We start from the raw sequence: 12,937 nt of genomic DNA, 5'->3' as shown, positions 1-12,937 counted from the left end.
CAGTTCCCGGATGTTTCCAGGGCTTCTTTTTTTTTCAATCAGCTGTATCCTCACTTGCCTAAAGGGGAACAAACTGAGCCTGGCGTTTGGATTCAAACTCTAAACATCAGCGAATAGGGGTTTATAACGCAAGGAGGTGAAACATAAAAGCAAATAGTTTTTAAGTATATATTCAAGTCAGGTGAGCTGGGTATCTTGCTTAAGAAGCATCCAGAAGAAATAAAGTGAATTTTGAGAATCTGGGATTAAGAATGAAATCATAGCATCTTTGGGAAAAGTCATTTAATTCAGCGACCCACTCGCTATCTGAATACCGTTGCCTGAAGTAACCCATAAAAATATGAGGCGGCGGAGGAGTGTGAAGAAAAATTTTCGATACGTATCCCGCAGCCCCAGAGATGGCCTTGTGTGTTATACAAAATGTTGGACATAATTACTACACCATCTTGCAAACGGGTAAGTTGAGGCTTTCTTGCCTTTATAACATCACGGGATCTTTTAAAGTAACAATTTATTGAAAGATAAACACAAGGAGAAAAAAAAATTGTGCCAAGTCACTCTTAAGTACCAATCAGTAATTAAGATAAAGCAAATCTGAAAATAAATTAAAAAGATCAATTGCATTTCCAAGTTTTGTTTTTAGTTTTGCAGTTTCTTTATAGTCTTCCGTTTTATTTTTGAGTTATAATTTATATACAGTAAAATGCATAAATCTTAGGTGTACAACTCAATGAATTTTTATTATGCATACACCCATGTAACCACCAGTGCACAATAAAGAACAGTCTCATTGCCCAGCATGTTTTTAATTTTATGGAACAGGAAACAAAAATACCAGATTGCCCAATAGTAGACACCTGGTCATTCTATATCTGAAATTTTGGCCAAGCTACATATAGTTTGTTTGAAGGTCTCCAAGGCAGATGGTACCCTGACAAGGATCCTAAGTATAATCTGCCTAAACAACAACAAAAAAATATGCCATCTATTTGTATGCGTATATGTATTTTTAGTTATTATACAGTTTATAGTTTTGTGTCATCCTAGTGGACAGGTAAATTGATTCTTAGAGAAAAAAGACCAGCTTCTCATGATTGCCTGCTTTTCTTTAACAGGCAAAATAAAATAAAAAATAAAATTCTAGAATGAGGATTCTGCATTTAACCTATAATAATAAAAGTGTAATATGCTAATTAGACCGGAGGACCTTCTGGACGACCCTCTGGACAAAGTCTCGGCTGCGAGGGCCGAGCCCCTTGCACCAATTTCGTGCATTGGGCCTCTAGTTATAACATAAGGGATAATTAATTATAACTTAAGAGTGTCTTTATCACTTGATCATAACTCATATTGTGGATATATTGAAGACAATATTGACAATATTCTCTGGTCTGGAAACAACTTGAAATTAACACTGAAAGAATCAGGAAGCTTAATTCAAAGAAAACACAAGTAAACTTGCAATAGAAAGTGGAGTGGGAGTATAGAAACCAAATATTTGTCTCTAACACACTTCAGTTTCCTCATATAAAATATGAGAAAATTAGAATATTCCTAATAATCTATCCCATTCAAACATTCCATGAGCCTTTGGCAAATTTGAAAACTGTAATGACAATTCTATTTACGAAGTCCTTAATATCATCATCTTTAACCATAAAGGACATGCAGATATTTAATTGGTGCTTCACTCTTCTTTTCTTAGGGGCATGAGATGTTTGAGTACAGAAAGGATGTTTTCTTTGTTATCTTCTATTCCTTCAAACTGCGGGGAGAATAATCAATCAGATTGTTGCTTTTTAAAAGTTAGAGCCATTTGTTCATATCTCATACAAAGTCCAGCTGAGTTTAGCCAATGGCTCTTTGCTTCTTATTCACAATGAAGAAGCACATGTAATCCGATAAAGTGGTGTATCAATGGTTTTCTTCTTTTGTTCACATTCTTGCTTTCTCCATTTTCTCTCCCTAGGCCTTGACAGACCTAAGGCAATCTCCAAAGCTGAATAAACACTAGGGGGCTCCCTGGAGGGCAGAAGTTTGCAGGAAAGAAATTGCAAAATGTATGTAATACTTCCACTTTTCTGTGTCCTTGAACAAAAAGTACCCAAAAGCACAATATAATTTAAAAATATTTCATAAATATTATTTACACTCACTAATATGTGTGTGTGTGTGTGTATACCAATGAACAGTATTATATGTTACAAAACTTTTCAAACAATATCCTAAATAGCCTATGATTAATAACTAGCTTTCAGCACTCAGGAAAGCACCATAATCCATTATAGTCCTTTGACACTCAAAGGCCACAAAAGCTTGGACTTCAAAAACTCTATCTCTAGTGCCAGAGCAGTTTAAGGCATAACCTGCAGGTCCAGGCTTGCCCTGGCCATGCAGATCTGTTCTCTTCTGTGATGTGGACTAGTCAGAATCTTCTCCTGATGCTGTAGTCTGGGGTCATGAGCACCAAGACAGGCAGACTTCCTCTCTCTTTCTGGCTGCTCTAGTTACTAGCTGTATGACTGGGAACAACTTACTTAATCATTCTGGACCTCAGTTTCCTCACCTTTAAAATGAAGCTAGAAGTAGTGTTTAGTTCAAAGAATGGTTTGAGTATTCACTGAGGTAATAATAGATATAAAATATTGAGAAAAGTTCCTGGCATCTAGTAAGCACTAAATAAATGGTAGTAGTGGTGGTAGTATTAGTGATTGGAGATATTAGGGAGAAAAAAGAGAAGCACCCAGGTGCATTACTGAACAATTCAGACAATCAAATTCAAGTCCTTCCCATTCCTTTTCAAAAGTTGATAATAGAACCAATCCATGCACTTTTTTGAGAGACCTTGTTTGCTACAAATCCATCTGGCTAAAGGAATAATACATTCATAGGTTGTCTGGCTCCAAATCTGCCAGTGTTGAATATAATCAGAGGCATTTGATAGGTGTTTAATGGAAAGTCAAATGGTCCCTGGAGTTAGCCAGTGTGTCTTATTAAGATGGGATAGTCCCATAGCTTCTGCCCTGTCTTTTGCTTCCTAGAAGCTTTTGGGTTAGTTATGCTACAAAAGGTAGGAAAATCCAGAAGCCAGAGAGCATTGGTGACACTGATTTGTCCATGAAATTTGACAACACCGTTGGATCTACCAACTACTTGTGATTCATTGTCATTTGCCAAGGTTAATTTCAGCAATCTAGTTTCTTAGTTACTGAAAAGTCATCCCCATTCTTAGTTGCACAATTTCACTGAGGCTCTGATTGAAGAACTCTGTTTCAGTGCTTAGAGCCACAGATTTGCAGGAGGAAATTTCCAAAACCGTAATGAGTGTATATGAATGCAGTATATGAGATTTTCTAATAACTTCATTCTCTAAATCTGTCTAGATGTGAGTGTGCATTTTAAAAAGTATAGTCCCTTAATACTTTATATTGTGCCTATGTCATGAAATGAAAAGATTTAGCCATATCCGTCAATCAATCAAGCATTAGTTGACCATCTGTATACCTAATTCTGTCTTTGACCAGAGACTAAAGATCAGTGATGGTGAACCTCTGACACGCGAACTCATTTTTTTTTTTTTGGTTGATTTTTCTTTGTTAAATGGCATTTAAATGTATAAAATAAATATCAAAAATATAAATCTTTGTTTTACTATGGTTGCAAATATCAAAAAATTTCTATATGTGACACGGCACCAGAGTTAAGTTAGGGTTTTTCAAAATGCTGACACGCCAAGCTCAAAAGGTTCGCTATCACTGCTCTAGATCAATGCTGGCAGTAGAAATAATACAAGTTACTTATATAATTTTCTAGTATCTACGTTTTAAAAAGTAAAAAAGAAACACATTAAGTTCATTCAACAATATATTTTACTTTACCTAATATGTCCAAAATGTCATTTTTACATGTAACCAATATTTTATAAGTATTAATTAAATATTTACTTTTTTGTACTAAGTCTTAAAAATCTACTGTGTTTTTTATACTTACCCCATCTCAATTCAGATGAGGCACATTTCAGGTGTTCAGTCAGCATACGTGGCTAGTGACTACCGTATTATCACGACTTCAGAGTATAAAAAATCTATCTTTTGAAGTAGCTACGATTTGACTTGAAATAACAACAGCCATTTATTAAACATATACTATACGCCAGATAGTATGCTATGCACTTTACCATATAATCTTATTTATTCTTTATAATACCTTGCAATGTGGTTATTTTTAATCCTCATTTTACAGATGAGGAGACTAGAGTTTAAAAGACTACAGAATCCTATACCAATAAGGGACAGAGGCAGGATTTGAACCCAGGTCTATATGGCCACATCCAATAGCATTTAAAAAACAAATGAATATAGCCCATTGGCGTGGCTCAGTGGTTTTCTATCTCTCTCTCTCTCCGTCTCCCTTCCTCTCTGAAATCAATAAAAATATATTTTTAAATAAAAATAAAAACAATGAATATACTTAAATATTAAGTGAACAGATATTTTATATTTTAAAATACTTTAATTGATTTTTAAAAAACAGTCTGTTGTATCTTACCTTAGTGCATTGTAGATTTTCTTGCTCATGCTACTGTTTAAAGTGTAAAGAGACCTTTCTCTGGACATGATGAATACCTTCTGCTGACTTATAGATGGGCTAGCATTTGTATGTGTCCTGTAACATTTTTTTATTCATTCATTTAATCAATTATGTGTGAGCTAGGTAAACGACAGTAAATTAGATATTATTTATAATCAGTTTTTATTTACCTTATCCATCAAGTAAACTGCACATGAAGTTTCAAAATATTTAAAATACCAGTCTTTGTGCAACCAACAGGGCTTTGTGATGCTGGTATTTACTCACACTATAAATTATACTGTCTGTATTTTATTTCAGTGTTTAGGGGGGTAAAAGGTCAAAAGTTTACAGTCAAATATGGAAAATAAGGTGCAAGTACAAATAATCATGAGAAAAAGCAATGTGTGTTCTAGACATGGTACAAAGTGCCACCTGCATTAAAAATTGGAGATGTAAATTTACACAGGAGTAGTGAGGTAAAGCTAAAAAAAGGATTTGATGTAAGGATCAAAAGGTGAACATTATTTTTCTAGGGAGGTGGGGCAGCCATGACATTGTAAGAAAATGTAAAGGCAACAATGACCAACTCCTAGGGAAACTAAGGTAGCTGAAATGATGGGTCAGCACAAGAGGTGAGTGCAGGGTAGGACTGGAAGCAGTGCGTGTACTGTGCCTGACTGTAAAGGAGACTGAACAGCAGAGTGAGAAGACTGTGCTTGATTTAGGAGGCAAAAAGGAGCCATGGATGACTTGTGAGCAAAAGAGAGACATTATCAGTTGTGCTTTAGAAAGATTAATCTGACCAGAGGATGGATTATTTAGAATGGCTTACTTAAATTAGATAAAAAAGAAATGATGTCTGGAAAGGGTGTTCAAAGTAAAGACAAAAAGAAAATGTTGAGAGTAAGACATTTCAGAGAAAAAATGGATAGATCTAAAAGCTATTTGGATGGAGGTAGGAATGAGGAAGAGGGGGATAAGAATTACATATTTGTATGTAGAATAAATACATGTGCCTCACACACAATGCCTCAAGGGCTTACAACACACGTAGATGTTAATGATCTTTATTAAGATCTTAATTTCAAATAAACAGTTTTTTCAGTTATGACAACAGAGGAATAGAAATTTAAAAGATAACCCATTCTCTCAAAATACCAATAGTCAGGAGGATTTAACTTTGACATTTAGTTCCAAAACTTTGTCCAAGACAGTATGGAAAAGAAAGGAAAATTTTATTTGCTGAACTTTAAAACAATATATATAAACTGTACCTCAATAAAGCAAAGTATTATTGCTGACAGCAGGAGGGGGCAGTTAGGGGTGATAAGGCTGGAAGGCGGGGGACGGTTGGGGTTGATCAGGCCGGCAGGCATATATAAATTATACGTCAATCAAGTTTATTCTAAAAATCTAAGCAAAATTAAATAAATAAATCATAAAACCGTAATGGCTATATCTGGTCAGCTGTCATTGTTGGAGGAAAGCCAGGTCTCTTTGAAGTAGACTGAATATTAATTTTAATTGGCTCTGTGCCATTTGACTAAGAAACTGCAGTTCCTGTCTACAGCATTCACAATTAGTTTGGTAGACCAGAAGACCAGGGTTTAGGAAGACGGAATCTCATTGCATCCTCTACCGCTGAATATTTGACAAAGTGGGAGTCGAACTTCAAAGATGCTTGTGAGGTACCTTGGGATACAAGCTCCAAAAATGGTTGCATTGATCACTTACTTGCCCTTTATAGGAATATACTGAGATCACCTCCTCCATCCCCCACTCCAGCTCATACCCACAGTTCACTTCAACACCTTTCTACATTCCTGTAGCTCAGTTGTGGGAATCTTTAGATAAGAAGAAATACAAACTATATTATTCTTCTTTCAGCACTCTAATATGTTGTTGGTTTTAGAGAGTGTAGAAAAACTGTTAACACTCTAATTTTGTGTTTTAAGTGCTATAAAGATCAAAACAAAACTCTCTGACCAGCTCAGAGGTTTAGTCTTTACCCCTTCTCCCTACTCTTTCACTGGATTCTTTGATAAGCATCCAAAAAAATATCTCTGATCTGAAACCAAACCCAGATGGGTATTTTTCCTGTCCTGTGTTCATCTGGTTAGCCACCTGCTTCTCTGTGCCGATCCAGGAAGATCACACACACACACACACACACACACACACACACACACACACAGAAGGTGTTGGCTCACAGCCCCAGAGGTCTGAGGATGATGGCTTTGAAAATAACCATTCTTTATGCACTGCCATGCTCTAATGCCACCTTCATTAATTAGAATTGCAAAGTCAGCCAGCAATGCTCATTAAAAAAATTAATATCAGGGTGCATACTGGAATTTTAGTGCTGGAAGTCACCTTAGAGGCCATTTCATATAAAGCCCCATTTTATAGTCTAGACAACTGAACTCCTGAGAAATTCAGTTAGATTCCAACATCAATATACTCAACACAAAAAAACGAAGTGTTTTATTTTTTTTCTTTAAAAGGTAAAGAAATACTACACAAGATCCTGGAAAGAAAGGTAAATTTGAACAAATCAGACTTTTAGAATTGAAAAATAGAGTTTTTGAAAGGATAAATTAATGAACTGGTTAAAAGCAGAATAGATACATTTGAAAAGAGAATTATTAAGATAGAAGATGGAGCTGAAGAAAGTGTCATAATGCAGCAGAGTGGGGAAAATGTAAAAGAAGTTAAATGCAATGAATGATAGAATAAAAAGGTTCAAGTAAATATAATGGGAATTCCACATGGATAAAAATAAAGGAAATAAGACAAATAATACCTAAGAATTTTTCAGAATTGATCGAAGACAAGAATTCTCAGGTTAAAGAATCATAATGAACCTTGACCTTAATTACTTCCAAAAGACACTATCTCCAAATACAGCCACATCGAAGGTTAGGGCATCAACATATGAGTTTGGGGGATATATAATTCAGTCCATAGCAGATTCCTGAAGTATACATTTTGGAAAAAGGAAATTAAATATAGAAGTAAGGAAAAAACAATGGTGAGCAAAGAAATTGATAAACACAAAAGATAAATCTAAAGTGTTGACTCTAAAAATCAATACTACTAATAATGACTAATTTCGAGGGAAGTAAAAACTAACTGGAAATAACTAGCTTTGTCTAATAATACTTTCTACAATGATGGAAATTTTCTGCATCTGCTCTGGCCAGGATAGTAGCCATTAGCCACATGTGGCTATTAAGCACTTAAAATGTAACCTATAAAATGAATTTTTAATTTTATTTAACATTAATTAAATTTAATTAGCCACTTTGTGGCTAATGATGATCATATTAAACGGTTCAGCTTTAGACAATAATAACGTGACAAATAGCTAAAGTAGATCAAAGTTAAATATTCTAAGATCTTTGTTTATTCATAAGGAAAATGAGTATTTTGAAGGCAGTTATTCATGTTAAAAATTTAAGGATAACGACTAGAAAAATTGAAGTAGAATGTATTATTCCTAAAGTAGTAGATGGAAAAGAAAAACAAAGTACTATCACTACACAGAAGATAGGAAAAGAGATGGAAAAAATCAAAGGAAAACATGATAAATAGAAAGCATAAGAAATATGACAGAAAGAAATAAAGAAATACACTGATTTATTCTTACAATGGAATGCAGAAATTGAATGTAGCCTCATATGTCAAGAGAATACTGAGTGAGTGCCTGGCCGGTGTGGCTCAGTGGTTGAGTGTCGACTTATGAACCAGGAGGTCACAGTTCGATTCCCAGTCAGAGTATATGCCCTGGTTGCGAGTTTGATCCCCGTGTGGGGCATTCAGGAGGCAGCCAATCAATGATTCCCTCTCTTCATTGATGTTTCTATCTCTCTCTCTCCCCCTCCCTTCCTCTCTGAAATCAATTATATCTATATCTATATATAGAGAGAGAGGGGGGGGGCGGGAATACTGAGTGAAAAAGTGGGATAGCAAAAGATATGCACTTTTATATAAAGTTTCAAAAGGTGTTAATAGTAATAATTTATTAATTTACTAGAGTCCCGGTACATGAATTTGTGCACCAGTGGGGTCCCTCAGCTGGGCCTGCACCTTCTCGCAATCCAGGACCCCTCGGGGGGATGTCAGAGAGCCAGTTTTGGTCTGATCCCGCAGTCCAGGCCGAGGGACCCCATTGGTGCACAAATTCATGTACTGGGCCTCTAGTAAATTAATAAATTATTACTATTTATTAACTCACAAAATATCAACTATAACAATATGTATTAAAATGAATGGTGCAACCCAACTTCAGGATAGTGGTTTCTTCTGGAGGAGGGGCAAAGGTAAAGGGAGATCTATAGCTGAATGTAAGTATTTTAAAAGATTTGAAGCAAACATGACAAAATGTTAACATAAAATTTAGATGGCAAGTTCTTGGGTTTCAAACTACATCTTCTGAAACTGATGAGAGTTTTAAACTATTATCTTTCATAAATAAAAATCCAAATTCAAAAGAAATACAGTAGACCAAACATTTATATATTTTTCATCTTTTTTCTGCTTCAGACTGTTTCTCTCTGACTGGTTTAGATCTTAGGACTTGAATTTGATTTTCTGTCACTTAGGAAACATCTGTCCACAAAATAACAATCTAATATAATGCGTCCTCCTCACAGCAGAGGACTAAGGAGCTGGACAGCCCAGTTCCACTGGGAAGTTCTGTTTCCTTAGGACAGGGGTCAACAACTCATTTTACTGTGTTCTCTTAATGGGCCAGTGAGTGCATTGGGGGCCATTGGACAGCTGTGGAAGAGGAAAAGGGAGAAGAGAGGGGGAGAGGAGAAAGTTTTGGTTCAGAGCTACCAACTGACTGCTCACCCCCAGCATATCCTTGTAGAAGAAAGCAGGATGGAATGACCTCATCTCTTTGCTTTGACATTTTTCTATTGCTCCTTTTATTGTATTGCAATTATTGTTTACATGTCTGTCTCCCCCACTGGACCATGTCTTATTCTACTTCTTTACCTGAATGCTTAGCACAATGCCTGAAATAAAGTAAGGTCTAATGAATGTCTGTTGAATTAATATGGAATACACAGCTTCAGATCTTAAATCATTTCCTCCTGGCATCTTATTTAAGCCCCCCAAGCTTTTCTCTTTTGCTTTACCACCTTCTTGGATCCTTTTTCAGGCCCTCACAGTTTGAAATATTTAAGCCTTTTCTATCACTATCTCTTAGCTGGGACACTCAAACCAGCCTCTGCACTTCGCAGAGTGCTGTGTCAAGCGGACTTTTTTACTTTGTGGGAACTCTGACAGGGAGCTATTGTCAAGAGGATTCATGCCCTTCCTCCCGTGTCCCAGGCTGAAGTGTGGGAGCCCCAGCCACCTTCTCACACCCAGTCCTGGCCTTCCAAAGCCAGCCCTGGTCTGATAGCAATCCTGTCTTTTCAAGAGAAACCAGCAGGTGCTTACAGGTGTGGGTGGTACTATCTTAACGGAGATAGCAATCTGGCCCCCAAGATATTTCTCTTAACTGTGCTGTGGGAACTGGTCTATTCGATTTGGCTGCCATTGAAGGGATTTTCCAGCAAAGACATTTATGCAAATGGTCTGTTTGGATGGCTGGCCCCACCTTGAGCCTGCTTGCTCATTGGACATCCAGCGTGGGAGACCTGCTGGCCTGTTAGCGGTGAGCTGTTCTGGAGCCTTGCTGAAGTGAGGCAGGGAGTGTAAATGAAGGTCAGACATTTGCACACTTGGTGAGACAGACACAAGTGGGCAAAGCCACCTGTGGCTCACTTAGAAGAAGCCCGCCATTGCCTCAAGAGGGAACAAGACAACAAGTGCATCTGTATCTCTCCCTGTCACAGATTGGAGTGGCTGTGGCTGGCCAAGGAAACTGATAGCCAGTCTTGTTGGCTCCTGGGCAGGTCTGCAGTCTCTGGAGGGTCAGCCCGGGTGGGTGACCCTCACAACTCTCTGGTTCTGCCCCTCCCTGCCATAGGCTTTAACCTGAGCAAAGCAGGGCAGAGCACAAGGGCCTATGACATTAGCGAGCTCTGCCATCTTGGAACCTCCATAGCATCATCTATTGTACCAGGCACATCCATGATAAGCTCCAGCAGCTAAAGGAACACCAAAGCTGCGGCCACAGCAAGTTCCGCAGCACTGGGGCTTCTCTGGGAGTCCTTTCCTCAATAACATTGTCCCTCACCTATTGCCATTTCAGCCACTCTCTGCAATAAACATAGAAACAGAGCACAGGGCGCTTCATGTTAAGCTGGCCTAGGTGTGGTCCACCCTCACCCTGCCATCACCGACTGGGGTGCAAAGGAAGAAAAGGAACCCCGGTCTTACTGGCCCACAGCCTCGAGACTGCTCCAGTAGGGAGACTATGCACCAGGAACGAACTGTGAACTATTATCTCCCACGCGGCCCAAAAGACTTGCCTGGACACTGTGCCTAGAGACTTGACCAAACTTTAGCCTGACTTCCTCCTATACTAATCTGTGTCCCTAAAGATGACCCCACTCCCTGTGTCCCTAAAAGTGACCCCAGCCCCGGTGCTGAGTCTTTACTCAAGAAACCACAATTCTGCCAAAACCACAAAATGTGCTTTGTAGCCAAACTGTTTTCAGTAATTTTCCATCTCTCCCTAGCCCCTTTTTGTTCTCCCCTAAGCCCCTGTTAGTTATCTCTAAATGGGCTAACTCCCTTTCGCCCCTTATAAAACCGTAGTCACCTTTGTCTTAGTTGGTGTTGAGTTCACTTTATCTTGGAGTCTCTCTTCCCTACTGCAGTAACCTGAATAAAATCTGTCTTGCCAACCTAACAAGTATCCAATGCTGTTTCTCTTTGATAGGACATGTCTAGAACATGCACTGATGGCCTCAGCCTTCATGCTCCCAGGCCAGGAACCAGTGGAACCATCCCAGGCACCATAGAGGATCCATCAGGAGTCCACTGGGCTCCAGTGGAGATCTAAGCACCCACTCACCATCACGGAGAAGCCTGCCATCAAGAGGTGCCTAAAGACACTTCACCACAACATTTCAGTCTATGACGATGTGGCCAGGTGCCTTCAGGAGCAGGGATGTGTCCGACATGCATGTCAGTGTCAAACCAAGTTCAAGGCCCATGAGGTGACCTGCAAGAATCCCCACATGGCCATCCCACACTCTGAGAGAGCCCCTCAAGGATGCCCCTTCTACAAAGCAGTTCACGGGCGGCAGCAGCCCAGACCACCTCCGGGAGCCGACTCAGCCTTGTAATCTCAACCACCACCACTGGCTGACCCAGGGAAGGAAAAAAGGCAAGGAGCAAGAAGGCGGGTGAGCAGAAGGAAACTCCCCAGGAGCAGCAGGAGGCACGAGAACCAGAGGTGGAGATAGAAACAGAGGATCATTTTAAGTTGAAAATAGAAGCACTAGAGCTGTCCAGGGGCCTCAGTCCTGAAAGCCCAGGTGGACAAGACAACTGAGATGGACATAAGCCAGGATGTCCAAGGGACTGGGACAGGTAAGTGGCCCAATGTGTTCTACCAAAGCCTTGATGCCACAGAACTGAGAGGAGAAGGAAGTCATAAATGATAAAACCAAGGTTGGGTTCCCCTCAGGGTTCTTGGAAATTTAAGAAAGCTTGGTTTCACTACAGATGTTAGAGTTGGAAAGGACAGCTGGAGACCATCTTTGGCCCTTGCATTTTACAGAGAAGAAAATGAATCCAGAAGAAAGTAATTTGCAGAAGGTGACACTCCCAGTTAATGCTAAGGCTGACACTAGAACCCGAGCCCAGTGACCCTTCCACTGGCTTGTACCTGGCTCTTGCCTTAATTGTAGGTGATAACTGGGCATCATGGTAATCTTTTCCGTGGGACCTGGAAAGAATAGGATCAGGAGAGCAGTTAGAATTTTGCTCTTTTTTCTCCAACAAAAGTCCAGAGGAGGCCAGAATCTCCAGATGGAAACCAGCCTCAGAGAGAGACTCCATCATTAGTCCCAGAGGCTCCAGGGGTGTCTACAGTGTCCCCTGCAGCTCAGCAGGCCAAGTGTGCCAGCTCCAGCCCAAAGCCAGGACCCTCAGGCACCACCAGACTGCTGCTGCAATTATTGCAATTGAAATGGCAGAGAACAAGTGCCTGGTCAGCAAACTGGCTGGGGAATCAGCTGCCCAGCTGCAGTGCCACATAGACCAACACAATGCTCATATGGCAACCCTGTGGGTATTGTGCTGGTCTGTGGTGGTTGGAAACAGCTACATCCGAGGCCAGGAGGTGGTGGCCATTCTTAAGGACGTTGTTGATGATGTCCATGAGAGAGTAGCCCTCCTAAAATCATCTCTAGGCCACCTGAGCCAGGACTGAGACCTCCTGCCTCTACCATAT

General features: G+C 39.4%; 1 protein-coding gene across 1 annotated transcript in view; it reads left to right on the top strand.

Moving 5' to 3' along the window:
* The first annotated feature begins 49 nt into the window (after positions 1-49).
* Positions 50-12,937, top strand: part of PAQR8 (progestin and adipoQ receptor family member 8) — a 112,102-nt gene continuing 99,214 nt past the window's right edge. The window contains exons 1-3 of the mRNA XM_070418431.1: positions 50-456; positions 1,970-2,060; positions 11,417-12,072. The gene's annotated coding sequence lies outside the window, so the exon portion shown is untranslated. The remainder of the gene's footprint in view (positions 457-1,969; positions 2,061-11,416; positions 12,073-12,937) is intronic.

Source organism: Myotis yumanensis, unplaced genomic scaffold, assembly GCF_028538775.1.
Source record: "Myotis yumanensis isolate MYYU_CA2020_CCGP unplaced genomic scaffold, mMyoYum1.0.hap1 SCAF_6, whole genome shotgun sequence".
Classification (NCBI taxonomy): domain Eukaryota; kingdom Metazoa; phylum Chordata; class Mammalia; order Chiroptera; family Vespertilionidae; genus Myotis; species Myotis yumanensis.
This window is presented reverse-complemented; position numbering and strand designations above follow the sequence as displayed.